This window comes from Pseudorca crassidens, chromosome 10 (genome assembly GCF_039906515.1).
Source record: "Pseudorca crassidens isolate mPseCra1 chromosome 10, mPseCra1.hap1, whole genome shotgun sequence".
Classification (NCBI taxonomy): Eukaryota; Metazoa; Chordata; class Mammalia; order Artiodactyla; family Delphinidae; genus Pseudorca; species Pseudorca crassidens.
The window spans coordinates 8,243,289-8,260,315 of NC_090305.1; the positions used below are offsets into that span (position 1 = coordinate 8,243,289).

At 43.8% G+C, this 17,027-nt stretch overlaps 1 long non-coding RNA gene across 1 annotated transcript in view; it reads right to left on the reverse strand.

The window, feature by feature from the left end:
* Positions 1-960: 960 nt before the first annotated feature.
* Positions 961-17,027, reverse strand: part of LOC137232961 (uncharacterized) — a 183,562-nt gene continuing 167,495 nt past the window's right edge. The window contains exon 7 of the long non-coding RNA XR_010947251.1: positions 961-1,291. This is a non-coding gene — a long non-coding RNA (uncharacterized lncRNA). The remainder of the gene's footprint in view (positions 1,292-17,027) is intronic.

Genomic DNA, 17,027 nt, shown 5'->3' on the forward strand with positions numbered 1-17,027 from the left:
TTGGTTTGGTTGAAGCCTCAAAATGTCCGATTCTGTGACAGATTTTTGTCATAGAATCCTAAGACTAGGAGGAATTTTTAAGGGATCATTACTTTAAAACACTACAGTGATATGACAATCTTACTGGTTTTTAAAGGCTTCCAGGAAAATCCTTTTATTACTTACCAAAATGTCTTAAGAAAACATCTGTCATTTTGCGTAACTTACAGCCTTTCTCTGTAAATGAAATAGGGCCCTGTTTGGATTGACGGGGCTGCCTGGTGCTTTCTGATTTATGTTGGTGGTTAGTTCTCCACGTGACACACACAACGGATTACTGATCTCAACACATAAGGGAATTAACTTTCTTTCTGTCGAGCACAAGTTACTTTATGTGCACTTTCTCATTTCATCCTCAAGACAATCCTTCTATCACCATTTTATAAATTTGAAAACAGATTCAAAAGCTTCCAGTAAGTGGCTCACACTCACATAGGAGAGAGGCTAAAGCCAGTTCTGCTCCCAAGGTCACCGCGCGAGGCCCCGCCGCCCGTCTCCAATAGAAGGCAATTAATAGGTGCAATTACACATCACTTCTCCTACTTAGCTTCCATGAAACCTTTAGGAAACCTTGGTCCGATAGGAGAGTTGACTCTTTTAAATTAACCCTAACCTCCACCCCAGGCCAAGGTGGTTTTCTTGGGGAATGGCTGAGCGGAAAAGGAATGGTTCAGAGATGACTGGCAGACAGAGAAAGGAGGCACCAGAGAACTGGCTAATCGGTAACCTAGGTGATCAGCGTTGGAAGTTCAGAACTGTAACCTCCAGACCTGGGCACTAGTTACACTAGCTGGAACATTCTACCTCTATCCCACAAGACTGCTTCCCCTGAGATTTCTGAATGGAAGAGGATTTCCCGTGGGCATCAGCATCCCCATGTAAAAAGATTCACCTAACAGAGCAAAATCTGGTGGCCTAAAATCAACCTTTCAATTTCGAGTGTTAGTTGCAGTCCTGGGTGGGAAAGGAATGCCACTTGTATTACTGTTTCAAAGGAATTTGTCTGAGTTGAGTTGGACGAAAGAGACGCACACGGAATGCCTGGTGTTTTCATCACTACTCACCCTTGCCCACATTTTCCCAGGTGCTTCTGTCTGTTACGCCAAGGAATGTTGGAGCTCTGGGTCTTGAAAAGGACAATTCCAGTGTTTGAGTCGGCTGACCAGGTTCTTCTTTCTCATAACTCTGTTTAAGGAATACACGATGTTCTCAGGCCAGTGTATGACATTAAGGAATCCACAGCTTCCTGAGCCTGAAAAGAGAAGTTAAAAACAGTGGGTAGGGACTTCCCTGGTGGTGTAGTGGTTAAGAATCCGCCTGCCAATGCAGGGGACATGAGTTTGAACCCTAGTCCAGGGAGATCCCACATGTCGCAGAGCAACTAAGCCCGTGAGCCACAACTACTGAGCCTGCGCTCTAGAGCCCGCGAGCCACAACTACTGAAGTCCGTGCGCCTAGAACCCATGCTCCCCAACAAGAGAAGCCACCGCAATGAGAAGCCCACGCACCACAGAGCAGCCTCCGCTCGCCGCAACTAGAGAAAGCCCACGCGCAGCAATGAAGACCCAACGCAGCCTGTAAACAAAACAAACAAACAAAAAACAGTGGATAAACTGGCAGAGGCTGAGATGCTTTTCATCACTTAAGGGTGGCATCATAGCAGCTGGAAAAGCCAAATCTATATTAATGGAAGCCATCAGTTATTCATGCAGCCAAGGATAACATTTGTGGAGCTCATACTATGCATTAGCTGGAACTTTGAAGATGCATAAAGTATGGTCCCGTCCTCAAGGAGCCCACAGTCTAGGAAGGCAAACCAAACAGTACAGTCCTGTAAAACGTTACAGCAACTCTTGCAGAATACTAAGTGGGTCTGGTGAAGGCTCGAAGGAGGGAGAAGGTAAACTTTGGGTGGAGTCTTAAGTGATGGGTAGATGTCTGTCAGGTGTTTCTTACTGGGGCAAAATGGTAGAAATGAGTGATCTTTCACTGTCTGTAATCTACAACGTTAGTCCTCCTATTGATTTAACCTGTTTTCCTACCCCTCCACCCCACTGCCTCATCATCCTCCTTTAAACTCATCTAATATGTTGCCACTTTGATAATCTTGAAGCCACCAAATGTGCCTGGCTCCACTTCTCAGCAGCAGTTTGTGAAGGTCCCTGGAGCCATACGTGTTTCTTGTTTCCCAAAAATGAGGAAAACTGGCACTTTGGCAATGTGGCCTTTAAACAGCTTAGATGCAAAGCTCAGAAATTAGATTGGGAAAAAATATTGCCTGGGCTTTTGGTTGGTTAGTACTGGCCAGTTTTTCACTTCCCCTTCATCATCTCTCAGCCATAAGGTTCAGTTTTGGGATGAGGTGTGTATCTTTATGGACCGTAGTTGAAATATATATTCTTAGAGGACTTCCGGGAAGATGACGGAAGAGTAAGACGCGGAGATCACCTTCTCCCCACAGATACACCAGAAATACATCTACACATGGAACAACTCCTACAGAACACCTACTGAACGCTGGCAAAAGACCTCAGACCTCCCAAAAGGCAAGAAACCCCCCACGTAACTGGTTAGGGCAAAAGAAAAAAATAAACAGAGACAAAAGGATAAGGACGGGTCCTGCACCAGCGGAAGGGAGCTGTGAAGGAGGAAAAGTGTCCACACACTAGGAAGCCCCTTCTCCGGCGGAGACAGCGGGTGGCGGAATTGGGGAGATTCGGAGCCGTGGAGGAGAGCACAGCAACAGGGGTGCAGAGGGCAAAGCGGGGAGATTCCCGCACAGAGGATCAGGGCCGGCACTCACCTGCCGGAGAGGCTTGTGTGCTCACCCGCCGGGGCGGGCGGGGCTGCGAGCTGAGGCTCTGGCTTCGGTAGGAGCGCCGGGAGAGGACTGGCGGCGTGAACACAGCCTGCGGGGTTAGTGCGCCATGGCTGGCCGGGAGGGAGTCCGGGGAAAAGTCTGGAGCTGCCGAAGAGGCAAGAGACTTTTTCTTCCCTCTTTGTTTCCTGGTGGCGAGGAGAGGGGATTGAGAGCACCGCTTAAAGGAAGGAGCTCCAGAGACGGGCGCGAGCCGCGGCTAAAAGTGCGGAGCCCAGAGACAGACATGAGACGCTAAGGCTGCTGCACTGCCACCAAGAAGCCTGTGTGCGACCACAGGTCACTATCCACAACCCCCTTCCGGGGGGCCTGTGCAGCCCGCCACTGCCAAGCTCCCGGGATCCAGGGACCACTTCCCCGGGAGAACGCACAGCGCGTCTCAGGCTGGCGCAACGTCACGCCGGCCTCTGCAACGTCACGCTGGCCTCTGCCGCCGCAGGCCCGCCCCGCACGCCGTGCCCCTCCCTCCCCCCGGCCTGAGTGAGCCAGAGCCTCCGAACCAGCGGCTCCTTTAACCCTGTCCTGTCTGAGCGAAGAACAGACGCCCTCCGGCGACCTACACACACAGGCGGGGCCAAATCCAAAGCGGAGCCCCTGGGAGCTGTGAGAACAAAGAAGAGAAAGGGAAATCTCTCCCAGCAGCCTCAGAAGCAGCGGATTAAAGCGCCACAATCAACTTGATGTACCTGCATCTGTGGAATACGTGAATAGACAACCAATCATCCCAAATTAAGGAGCCGTGTGGATGAAAGGCTCTTGGTGCTGCAGCCAGGAGTTAGTGCTGTGCCTCTGAGGTGGGAGAGCCAACTTCAGGACACTGGTCCACAAGAGGCCTCCCAGCTGCACATAATATCAAACGGCGAAAATCTCCCAGAGATCTCCATCTCAAGGCCAGCACCCAGCTTCACTCAACAACCAGCAAGATACAGTGCTGGACATCCTATGCCAAACAACTAGCAAGACAGGAACACAACCCCACCCATTAGCAGAGAGGCTGCCCAAAATCATAATAAGTCTACAGACACCCCAAAACACACCACCAGACGTGGACCTGCCCACCAGAAAGACAAGATCCAGCCTCATCCACCAGAACACAGGCACTAGTCCCCTCCACCAGGAAGCCTACACAACCCACTGAACCAACCTTAGCCACTGGGGACAGACACAAAAAACAACGGGAACTACAAACCTGCAGCCTGCAAAAAGGAGACCCCAAACACAGTAAGATAAGCAAAATGAAAAGACAGAAAAACACACAACAGACGAAGGAGCAAGATAAAAACCCACCAGACCTAACAAATGAAGAGAAAATAGGCAGCCTACCTGAAAAAGAATTCAGAATAATGATAGTAAAGATGATCCAAAATCTTGGAAATAGAATAGACAAAATGCAAGAAACATTTAACAAGGACCTAGAAGAACTAAAGATGAAACAAACAATGATGAACAACACAATAAATGCAATGAAAAATACTCTAGATGGGATCAATAGCAGAATAACTGAGGCAGAAGAACGGATAAGTGACCTGGAAGATAAAATAGTGGAAATAACTACTGCAGAGCAGAATAAAGAAAAAAGAATGAAAAGAACTGAGGACAGTCTCAGAGACCTCTGGGACAACATTAAACGCACCAACATTCGAATTATAGGGGTTCCAGAAGAAGAAGAGAAAAAGAAAGGGACTGAGAAAATATTTGAAGAGATTATAGTTGAAAACTTCCCTAATATGGGAAAGGAAATAGTTAATCAAGTCCAGGAAGCACAGAGAGTCCCATACAGGATAAATCGAAGGAGAAATACGCCAAGACACATATTAATCAAACTGTCAAAAATTAAATACAAAGAAAGCATATTAAAAGCAGCAAGGGAAAAACAACAAATAACACACAAGGGAATCCCCATAAGGTTAACAGCTGATCTCTCAGCAGAAACTCTGCAAGCCAGAAGGGAGTGGCAGGACATATTGAAAGTGATGAAGGAGAAAAACCTGCAACCAAGATTACTCTACCCAGCAGGGATCTCATTCAGATTTGATGGAGAAATTAAAACCTTTACAGACAAGCAAAAGCTGAGAGAGTTCAGCACCACCAAACCAGCTCTACAACAACTGCTAAAGGAACTTCTCTAGGCAAGAAACACAAGAGAAGGAAAAGACCTACAATAACGAACCCCAAACAATTAAGAAAATGGGAACATACATATCGATAATTACCTTAAATGTAAATGGACTAAATGCTCCCACCAAAAGACACAGATTGGCTGAATGGATACAAAAACAAGACCCATATATATGCTGTCTACAAGAGACCCACTTCAGACCTAGAGACACATACAGACTGAAAGTAAGGGGTTGGAAAAAGGGATTCCATGCAAATGGAAACCAAAAGAAAGCTGGAGTAGCAATTCTCATATCAGACAAAATAGACTTTAAAATAAAGACTATTAGAAGAGACAAAGAAGGACACTACATAATGATCAAGAGATCGATCCAAGAAGAAGATATAACAATTGTAAATATTTATGCACCCAACATAGGAGCACCTCAATATATAAGGCAAATACTAACAGCCATAAAAGGGGAAATCGACAGTAACACATTCATAGTAGGGGACTTGAACACCCCACTTTCACCAATGGACAGATCATCCAAAATGAAAATAAATAAGGAAATACAAGCTTTAAATGATACATTAAACAAGATGGACTTAATTGATATTTTTAGGACATTCCATGCAAAAACAACAGAATACACATTTTTCTCAAGTGCTCATGGAACATTCTCCAGGATAGATCATATCTTGGGTCGCAAATCAAGCCTTGGTAAATTTAAGAAAATTGAAACTGTATCAAGTATCTTTTCCAACCACAATGCTATGAGACTAGATATCAATTACAGGAAAAGATCTGTAAAAAATACAAACACATGGAGGCTAAACAATATACTACTTAATAACGAAGTGATCACTGAAGAAATCAAAGAGGAAATCAAAAAATACCTAGAAACAAATGACAATGGAGACACGACAACTCAAAATCTATGGGATGCAGCAAAAGCAGTTCTAAGAGGGAAGTTGATACCAATACAATCCTACCTTAAGAAACAGGAAACATCATGAATAAACAAGCTAACCTTGCACCTAAAGCAATTAGAGAAAGAAGAACAAAAAAAACCCCAAAGTTAGCAGAAGGAAAGAAATCATAAAAATCAGATCAGAAATAAATGAAAAAGAAATGAAGGAAACAATAGCAAAGATCAATAAAACTAAAAGCTGGTTCTTTGAAAGGATAAACAAAATTGATAAACCATTAGCCAGACTCATCAAGAAAAAAAGGGAGAAGACTCAAATCAATAGAATTAGAAATGAAAAAGGAGAAGTAACAACTGACACTGCAGAAATACAAAAGATCATGAGAGATTACTACAAGCAACTCTATGCCAATAAAATGGACAACCTGGAAGAAATGGACAAATTCTTAGAAATGCACAACCTGCCAAGACTGAATCAGGAAGAAATAGAAAATATGAACAGACCAATCACAAGCACTGAAATTGAAACTGTGATTAAAAATCTTCCAACAAACAAAAGCCCAGGACCAGATGGCTTCACAGGCGAATTCTATCAAACATTTAGAGAAGAGCTACCATCTATCCTTCTCAAACTCTTCCAAAATATAGCAGAGGGAGGAACACTCCCCAACTCATTCTACGAGGCCACCATCACCCTGATACCAAAACCAGACAAGGATGTCACAAAGAAAGAAAACTACAGGCCAATATCACTGATGAACCTAGATGCAAACATCCTCAACAAAATACTAGCAAACAGAATCCAACAGCACATTAAACGGATCATACATCATGATCAAGTGGGGTTTATTCCAGGAATGCAAGGATTCTTCAATATACGCAAATCAATCAATGTGATACACCATATTAACAAATTGAAGGAGAAAAACCATATGATCATCTCAATAGATGCAGAGAAAGCTTTTGACAAAATTCAACACCCATTTATGATAAAAACCCTGCAGAAAGTAGGCATAGAGGGAACTTTCCTCAACATAATAAAGGCCATATATGACAAACCCACAGCCAACATCGTCCTCAATGGTGAAAAACTGAAAGCACTTCCACTAAGATCAGGAACAAGACAAGGTTGCCCACTCTCACCACTGTTATTCAACATAGTTTTGGAAGTTTTAGCCACAGCAATCAGAGAAGAAAAAGAAATAAAAGGAATCCAAATCGGAAAAGAAGAAGTAAAGCTGTCACTGTTTGCAGATGACATGATACTATACATAGAGAATCCTAAAGATGCTACCAGAAAACTACTAGAGCTAATCAATGAATTTGGTAAAGTAGCAGGATACAAAATTAATGCACAGAAATCTCTGGCATTCCTATACACTAAGGATGAAAAATCTGAAAGTGAAATCAAGAAAACACTCCCATTTACCATTGCAACAAAAAGAATAAAATATCTAGGAATAAACCTACCTAAGGAGACAAAAGACCTGTATGCAGAAAATTATAAGACACTGATGAAAGAAATTAAAGATGATACAAATAGATGGAGAGATATACCATGTTCCTGGATTGGAAGAATCAACATTGTGAAAATGACTCTACTACCCAAAGCAATCTACAGATTCAATGCAATCCCTATCAAACTACCAGTGGCATTTTTCACAGAACTAGAACAAAAAATTTTGCAATTTGTATGGAAACACAAAAGACCCCGAATAGCCAAAGCAATCTTGAGAACGAAAAACGGAGCTGGAGAAATCAGGCTTCCTGACTTCAGACTATACTACAACGCTACAGTAATCAAGACAGTATGGTACTGGCACAAAAACAGAAATATAGATCAATGGAACAAGATAGAAAGCCCAGGGATAAACTCACGCACATATGGTCACCTTATCTTTGATAAAGGAGGCAGGAATGTACAGTGGAGAAAGGAGAGCCTCTTCAATAAGTGGTCCTGGGAAAACTGGACAGCTACATGTAAAAGTATGAGATTAGATCACTCCCTAACACCATACACAAAAATAAGCTCAAAATGGATTAAAGACCTAAATCTAAGGCCAGAAACTATCAAACTCTTAGAGGAAAACACAGGCAGGACACTCTATGACATAAATCACAGCAAGGTCCTTTTTTGACCCACCTCCTAGAGAAATGGAAATAAAAACAAAAATAAACAAATGGGGCCTAATGAAACTTAAAAGCTTTTGTGCAGCAAAGGAAACCATAAACAAGCCAAAAAGACAACCCCCAGATTGGGAGAAAATATTTGCAAATGAAGCAACTGACAAAGGATTAATCTCCAAAATTTATAAGCAGCTCATGCAGCTTAATAACAAAAAAAGAAACAACCCAATCCAAAAATGGGCAGAAGACCTAAATAGACATTTCTCCAAAGAAGATATACAGACTGCCAACAAACACCTGAAAGAATGCTCAACATCACTAATCATTAGAGAAATGCAAATCAAAACTACAATGAGATATCATCTCACACCAGTCAGAATGGTCATCATCAAAAAATCTAGAAACAATAAATGCTGGAGAGGGTGTGGAGAAAAGGGAACCCTCTTACACTGTTGGTGGGAATGTAAATTGATACAGCCACAATGGAGAACAGAATGGAGGTTCCTTAAAAACCTAAAAATAAAACTACCATATGACCCAGCAATCCCACTACTGGGCATATACCCTGAGAAAACCATAATTCAAAAAGAGTCATGTACCAAAATGTTCATTGCAGCTCTATTTACAATAGCCCAGAGATGGAAACAACCTAAGTGTCCATCATCGGATGAATGGATAAAGAAGATGTGGCACATATATACAATGCAATATTACTCAGCTATAAAAAGAAACGAAATTGAGCTATTTGTAATGAGGTGGACAGACCTAGAGTCTGTCATACAGAGTGAAGTAAGTCAGAAAGAGAGAGACAAATACCGTATGCTAACACATATATTTGGAATTTAAGGGAAAAAAATGTCATGAAAAACCTAGGGGTGAAACAGGAATAAAGACACAGACTTACTAGAGAATGGACTTGAGGCTATGGGGAGGGGGAAGAGTAAACTGTGACAAAGTGAGAGAGAGGCATGGACATATATACACTACCAAACGTAAGGTAGATAGCTAGTGGGAAGCAGCCGCATAGCACAGGGAGATCAGCTCGGTGCTTTGTGACCGCCTGGAGGGGTGGGATAGGGAGGGTGGGAGGGAGGGAGATGCAAGAGGGAAGAGATATGGGAACATATGTATATATATAACTGATTCATTTTGCTGTGAAGCTGAAAGTAACATACCATTGTAAAGCAATTATACTCCAATAAAGATGTTAAAATGAAAAAAAAAAAAAAAGAAATATATATTCTTAGAAAAATCCTGATACTTAAACCATGTGGGGCACTTGGAAATCTTTTTGAGAATCAGAAATCTGAATCTTTGTAAAAGGAAAATGTTTTTCCTATCAAGAATGAAAAAAATAAAAACTAAATGAATGTTTTAAAATGTGGAGCTGAAAAATAAGGGTTGCGTCTAGGACACAGTAGAAGCTCAGCAAACTGTGTAATTAACCCATCCAGCTGCCTTGATGGAGAGAGGTCTTCCTAGAACTGCTTTCCAAACAGAGGATAATTGGGAGTTGGTCTTCTTTCACTTCTGCTAGGATAGGAACAGCCTCCTATAATTTCGGTTTGATAAACACAGTATCTGTAATCTTATTTAAGAGGGAGGAAAAGGAATTTCCCTCTGAGGCACTTGCAGTGGCTAGGCAGGAGGACACAGGCCCATGACTCATCGTTCTGCCTAAATCTGTCCATGCCACTCAAGGATCTCGGTCTGGACAGTGGAGAGAACCAGCCGTGAGAGTTATTGTGTTTCCAGCATCTGTCCACTTCCCCCTTAGGTCTTCACACCTTGAGGCATTTTAACGGCCCAAGGTGTCTGAGCTTAAGTGCAACCACTCTGAGCTGATTTGTCTGTGGGGATCCCATAAACTGCAGCACCAGGAATAGAATATATAGAGATTTCATTAATTCTTTATTGTGAAATATAACACACGTACAGAAAGCTGTATAAAACAAATGTAGAGCTTAATAAATTATTGTAACTGTAAACCCCCCTAGGTCAAGTTATAGAATACTGCCTGGACCCCAGAAGTTTTCCAGTGCCTTTCCTAATACAGCCCTCTGTTTCCTTTAAAAGTGGTGCTGCCCTTCAGAACTCTAATGGAAAACTGATGAATTCATAAAAGTGCTAACAAAAGATCAAGATGAAAAAAAAATTAATTACATGGGACTGAGTGAACTGATGAGGATGATTATAATTTTTGTGACTTTCTGTTTGAATAAAAAAAAAAATCCCGCAAGGACTCAAAGGCAAAAAATATATAAATCAATTTTCACTGCAAAGTAAAGGAGGTGTTACAGTTGAGGATTACTGGACTGAATGTCAATATTATGACATAGTGTGAGTGTGTTTCGTGTTTGGTAATTGCAATCACTGTTGCTTTTGTTGTGGCCATCCATTTACCATGCTTGGTGTCAGTTTATTTATCTCTTGTAAAAATAAAATACAGGGGGCTTCCGTGGTGGCGCAGTGGTTGAGAATCTGCCTGCTAATGCAGGGGACACGGGTTGGAGCCCTGGTCTGGGAAGATCCTACGTGCCGCGGAGCAACTAGGCCTATGAGCCACAACTACTGAGCCTGCGCTTCTGGAGCCCACGCTCCGCAACAAGAGAGGCCGTGACAGTGAGAGGCCCGCACACCGCGATGAAGAGTGGCCCCCGCTCGCCGCAACTAGAGAAAGCCCTCGCACAGAAACGAAGACCCAACACAGCCAAAAATAAATAAATAAAACTTAAAAAATAAAATAAAATACAGTGTGTGTGTGTGTTAAAAAAAAAGAATATGTCTGCCACTGCAGGGGACACGGGTTCGAGCCCTGGTCCGGGAAGATTCCACATGCCGCGGAATAACTAAGCCCATGCGCCACAACTACTGAGCCGGCGCTCTAGAGCCCGTGAGCCACAACTACTGAAGTCCGTGCACCTAGAGCCTGTGCTCTGCAACAAGAGAAGCCACCGCAATGAGAAGCCCGCGCACCGCAAAGAAGAGTAGCCCCTGCTCACCGCAACTAGAGAAAGCCTGCATGTAGCAACGAAGACCCAACACAGCCAAAAATAAAAAAATACATTTTTTTTTTTTTTTTTTTTAAAAAGTGGTACTGCCCTAAGCCACACACAGGGGCTCTCTGCTGGGCCTGTGCTTCGGGGCTTCAGCTCTCCTCCAGCCGTGCCCCTTTCCAAAGGGACAGGGGCGTCTGTGAGGCCAAGAGGCCATGTCCACTTGGAACCCATGTCCCCCTTTCCGAACAAGGCATCAAGCACGGGGGCGCTGGAATTCCCTGTCCAAATGATTCCAGGCCCACTCCCAGGTCTTCCCGGGGCTCGTCCTCAGTTCCACCTTCCTGATGGGGGGCCCAGGGGCAGATATTTGTAGGATGCTGTGGATGAAAGTTAGGGAGTACACATACTTGAGCACAAGGCCCTTGAGGTATGGGATGGAGCAGGGCTGGGAGGAGAAGGCGGATGGCCCGAGGGTCTGGGGGCCGGCTCTTCTTGTGTCACGCGTTCCAGCAAGAAGCTTTAAGCCATCCAAGAATTCTCAGGTCCAACCTGGTCTTTCAGGTTGCAGTGAAGATACATTTGTCAAGGTAGGAGGATAGAACATCTGTTATTTAATAGCTTATTAGTTTAATTTACAACTTTTAAATATTTAGGGCTATGGTATGCAGTTCTCCATATAAGCCCCACAGATGTTAGCGGTAAGCCTGTCTAGAGGCAACTATCCTGACTATGATGGTAATCCCTCCTTGCTTTTCTTTATACTTTACCCACTGAAGTCTGCATTCCTATATATTAGTCACTCTTCCCTGTTTTTGAACTCTGAATAGACAGATCATACAGATGTATTTGTGTTGGCCTCTTCCACTTGGCATTATGTTCGTGAAATTCAACGCTGTTGCCTATAGCTGTAGCTTGTCAATTTCATTGCTGTATAGTGTTCTATTGTATGGATATCCTTCCATTTTAATGCTGATGGACAACTGAGTTGTCTCTAGTATTAGACCATTATGAACAATTCATGCTATGCAGATCTTTATCTATTTCTGTTGTTCATATACCTAGGAATGGAACTGCTGGATGATGGATATGCATATCTTCAATTTTAATGGAAAATACCAAAATTTCCAAAGTGGTTGCACCAATTTATAGTCTTAGCAGCAGGGTATGAGAGTTTCCATTGCTCCTGACAAAGTTTGGTACTGGTTTTTAGTTTTAATCATTCTGTACTAGGAGTATTTTTAGTATGCCACTAAAAAGTTTCTTTCCCCCCCACCCCAGTTATTTCGTATTGGAAGATACTAAAGTGATTCTAGTAACTTGGAGTTCTGAGTTGACTGCTAATAATGTCAGTAGATGTATATTAAGAGAAGATCTGTGGCCTTGGAAGATTCACAGTCATAAGATCCAGATATGCAGCTGGTGTCGACCTCATCCTTTCATAGGGATATGTGTGTCCCCAGAGTGTGCTCTGACCCTTGTGGCTAGGTACAAATTGCTAAATTACCCAGCTTGGGCCAGTCAGGACCACCTTAGAGGAGGAAGATCAGCTGAGGAGCCCACTGGCCACAGCTCACTAGCATGCCACATCTGGCAGCATCTGTCCCTCCAGGAGGCAGCCATGACCGTGTGCTCCGGTCAACAGCAAGCAAGGGGCATGTGCAAGGCTCGTCTGCAGCAACAGGCACAGCCAGCTCACTTCCTTCTCTACCTACCTGGGCCCCTGAGCTTCCTCACTTCACCTTCCTCTTGCTAACATCCTCAGCCTCCTTGCCCCTTTGTCCTTTTAATGCACCCTCCTGGGCAAAGCCCAGCTCTGGATCGACTCAACTGTTTACTTTCTCTACATCAGTCTCCCAGCTGTTGAGCATTGCTGGAAAAACCTCACACCCTGCAGGTGGTGCTACTATAAATTTTGGTCACCAACGCCATCTGGACCCTTGTTACTGTCAGGCAGCCCTTCTCTGTTCCCCTGGTCAGCTCACCTCCCATTCTCCCATTTTTCTGATACAACGATAACAGATCCTCTTCTGTAATGATGTATTGGGTGCCTACTCAAGACAAAGCTGGCTATTGTCCACTATACATAGGGCTATTTCAAACTTTCCCCACCCTCCTCAAGTCTCTGGTTCTATTTTCTGTCCATCTACTGAGCCCCAACCCCAAACTCCACTGTCAGTCTCAATAGGCAGGCTCTCCTGCTTCACGAAGAAAGCGGGGCCATTTGAAGCAACTCCCTTGAATTCCCTCCTCCATATTTGTATATCATTTTGCATCCAAACTCATCCCGTTCTCCTTCCCACCTCCTTGTGATAATACAGGAAGTGTCTCCCCTCCTACTTAAGCTAATCCCTCTGCCTGGCCTCAGGGCCATCCTCTCTTATCTTCCCAGGGACATCTCTCTATGCACCCGCTCTCTCCCCTCACTTCCTCCCAGCAGTGGTCAAATACGCTCACATCTCGCCCTTAAGGACCTGGTATCAGGGACTTCCTTGGCTTGACAAAGATCTTCACCCAGATAGGGCAGGAAGCAGTGCTATGGATTGAATTGTGTCCCCCCACCCCTGCCTCGACTCCCCAGTTCATACGTTGAAGTCCTCATGCCCAGAATCTCAGAATGTGACCCTGTTGGGAAACAGGATTGGTGCAGATGTAATTCATTAAAATGAGGTCATACTCTCTTTGGATCTCAGTGTCCCCATTTGGGACATGAGGGGTAGTTGGATAGTACTTTTTGTGGAGTACAGTTCCAAAATCTGTGGAAACAGAGGTGGTGGGATGGGAGAGGGAGTTTAGGAGAGAGGGCTCTGAGCTCTCCATCTCTCCTTTGACCAAAGCAGGTCCAGTTTTAACTGTTTTATGTTTGGGAACTTTTGGTAATATTTGGCTTAAAAAGTGTTTGTTTAAAAAATAAAATTAAAAAATTCAAATCTACTGGCTTAGGTGATATCTCAGATCCTTTCCAACTGCAATAGCCTATGATTACAAGGTTTTACAAGTTAACACATATGGGTTTGATGAACACATAGCACAGATTTTTCTCAAAAAAAGCCTGATTTAATAAAATTTATTTCTTTTCAGCAAAGGAAATTTGTTAAAGAACTTATGAAAGCAATTTAATTTTTAAGCCTTTTAAAGACCTTCATATAGAACAGTCGTAAATTAGAAAAGCAATCTTTTTTTGGACCATATGTTGGGATTTGGGGTTTAGAAATATGCCCGCTGTCCACATGGGGCTATGAGACCCATGTGCAAGCAAGCACTTGTACACAAATAGGACCTTCAGATGATGAGCTCTTGAGAAGAATAACTGTGCCTGTTCCATCTTTGTTTCCCCAGGACCCAGCTCAGTATCTGGTACACAGTAGGTGCTTAATAAAAGTTTGTTGAATGAGAACATATGATGAAGTAGACTCTTTCCCTGGAGCTCGGTGAGAATTCTTCGTGGTAAGAAGGAAAAAGAACTTCTTTCTAAAGGAAGCGGAGGGTGGAGTGGAATCCAGAAGAGGGGCAGGCATGGGTAAAAGTGGCAGGGCTTCTGCGTGAAGGATGGTTATTTCTGTGGGACGGGATATTCACCGTTGAGAAAGGCAGCTCTCATGGTTCCCTCAGGACAGTCTAAGTTCCTGGTTTCCTGGCAACCTATTTTATTTCCCACACTGAGGCCAGTGGACCACTGAGTCTACATTTTCCCCATTTCTCACTGGGTGTTTCCCTAGTCTGGTATCTGATCCTTATGTTTAAGGTCCTTGATGGGAAGGGGCCTGGGCTGCTACTAAGATAAGCCAGGTTCGGCAACCTTCATCTTCCATCTGGCCATACACAACTGGCAATGCGGTAGGATGTTCAAAGCAGGAAGACCAGTGGCCTGAAATCAGGAGACCTGGGCTCTAGTCCAGGTGTGTGGCTTTGGGCAACTCAGCCATTTCTAAGCCCCAGTTTCCTCACGTATAAGATGAAGGACTCAGACACAAAAATTCTGTGTCTTATTTAGGTTATTGCTTGGATATATAATCGGTAGGATACGATGAAAGGTATTATTAACCAAAGACAGTATCTCTCTTTCTCTCTGTCTCTGACTCTCTGTCTCTGACCCTGTCACACTGTGTGATGTTTCCACCTTGCTGTGCCTTTGAGATAAGGCCTTGAAGGCAATGGTGAAAATGCAGTGCTATTTAATTAAAAGGCACAGAAGCTAAGCATTTATCAGTAGTGAACATCATGAATTGAGTGTATTTATCTGGTCCCCCTTTCACCACCTGGGTAGTGTCCTAAGGGAATGGGGCTTGCCCTGGGTCAGATTTATGGGTAAAGGGGTCCGAAAGACCCTCACCAGGGGACCAGGTGGTGTTCCGTAGAGGGGGAGCAGGGCCCTGGGGCAGAAACCAGCTGGGTCCCCCTTATGGCTCCGAGGACAGCTCTGGGCCCAGGACTAGTGTAGCCAGCAGAGCATACTGGCTGTTACTGTCTGGCCACTGACAATACCTGAAACAGAGGCCTCTTGAAACTGCATACTGATTGACTTGTCTTCCTTAGTAATTTCAGTTCCCCAGGCTGTGGAGCCTTACTAGATGCCGGCCAGCTGGTGACAGAGTCCTTCTATCATGTTGGCATTCGTGCAGTTTATTTTGGTAGGTAACTAAGACAGAAAGACAGAGTCAACCAAACACTTCATAAAACAGTCCATCAGCCACCTGCTCGCAGAGCAGAAAGTCAGGTTTTTTTGCCTCTCCGGCAGAAAGATCAGCCTTGTCTTGGTTCCCATTCAGAATTCTAACCAGGTTACCTGTGAAAACTTCTGAATTATGGTATATATATATTTTCCATTTGTGTAAAAACAATAAGTAAATAGCACTTATCTCATCGGGCCACGCCAAAGAAGAATTTGTTGAGGATTTAACACCTTAATGCGTTGGACATACTTGAATGTGACTAAACAGTCAAATTGGGTGATTTGGCTCAATGTAACCAGTTTAAATATCCTTGGCGTATAGATTTTCAAGTGACCTTGGTTCTCTAGGCGTGATCCCCGAGGGGACTGGCTCTTAAGTGAATTGGAAATGCTCAGATATGTTTCAAAGATCTATAAAATAAGCCTTTCTTTTGTTTTAAATTGGTAAGACTCAGTAAAGAGAGTGAGGTGAAAAGAGCTGTTAGTTCATCCGCGTGCACATCTAAATGTGCACCTTGGAGGCATAGCAACTAATTCACGTTGAAAACTCTTCTGCAAACAGCAAGATGTTCCAAACTACAGCCAAAACCCTGACCAAGAAAAAAGCGAACGGCAGTGCTCATGAAATAAATGAGAATGGAAGTCAGAGTTCTAAGTCCTTTAAACCCCTTTGCACTTAGGTAATGTCTTGCTGAGCACATGGCCCTGGTTCTTTTCCTGGTCTTTGTCAGCAAACTTTTAGGAAACTCCTGGCAGAAGAGGCCTTTGTTTCAGGCACTGTTTTCTGCACCTTCCACTCCTGTCGAGTTCTTAGATGCTATTTATAGGGACTTTCAACTGCCCCCTTCTCCCATCTGGTATTAATCTTTATTTCTTCTTCTTTACTAGGTTCTGACTCATCTCTGCTCAGACTGACAGGTTTCCTGAGGCCTTGTTTCCCCAGACGTGGTGCCCCACCCAGGTAAGTCAACTTGCTGTTGTCCATGAGGAAAGGAAGGTCTTGATTCCCAGGCTCAGAGAACGAGGCCGTGATCACTCAATTTTCCAAGTCAGAATTGGAGAGTTTTCCTTAGCGCCTCTGTTATTCCCACTCCCCACATCTAATCAGTAATGGGATCTTGTCCTTTCTAGCTCCTTAGGACCTCCATACCCCTCCCTTGCCCCCCATCTCTCCATCTCAGTTGCCACTGTCTTAGCTCATTGCCTCTCTCCTGGACTGTTGAATTGTCTCCACACTTCATCCTCAAGACAATGGGGAAGACTTTGAAGAGTTTTAACTGAGAAGG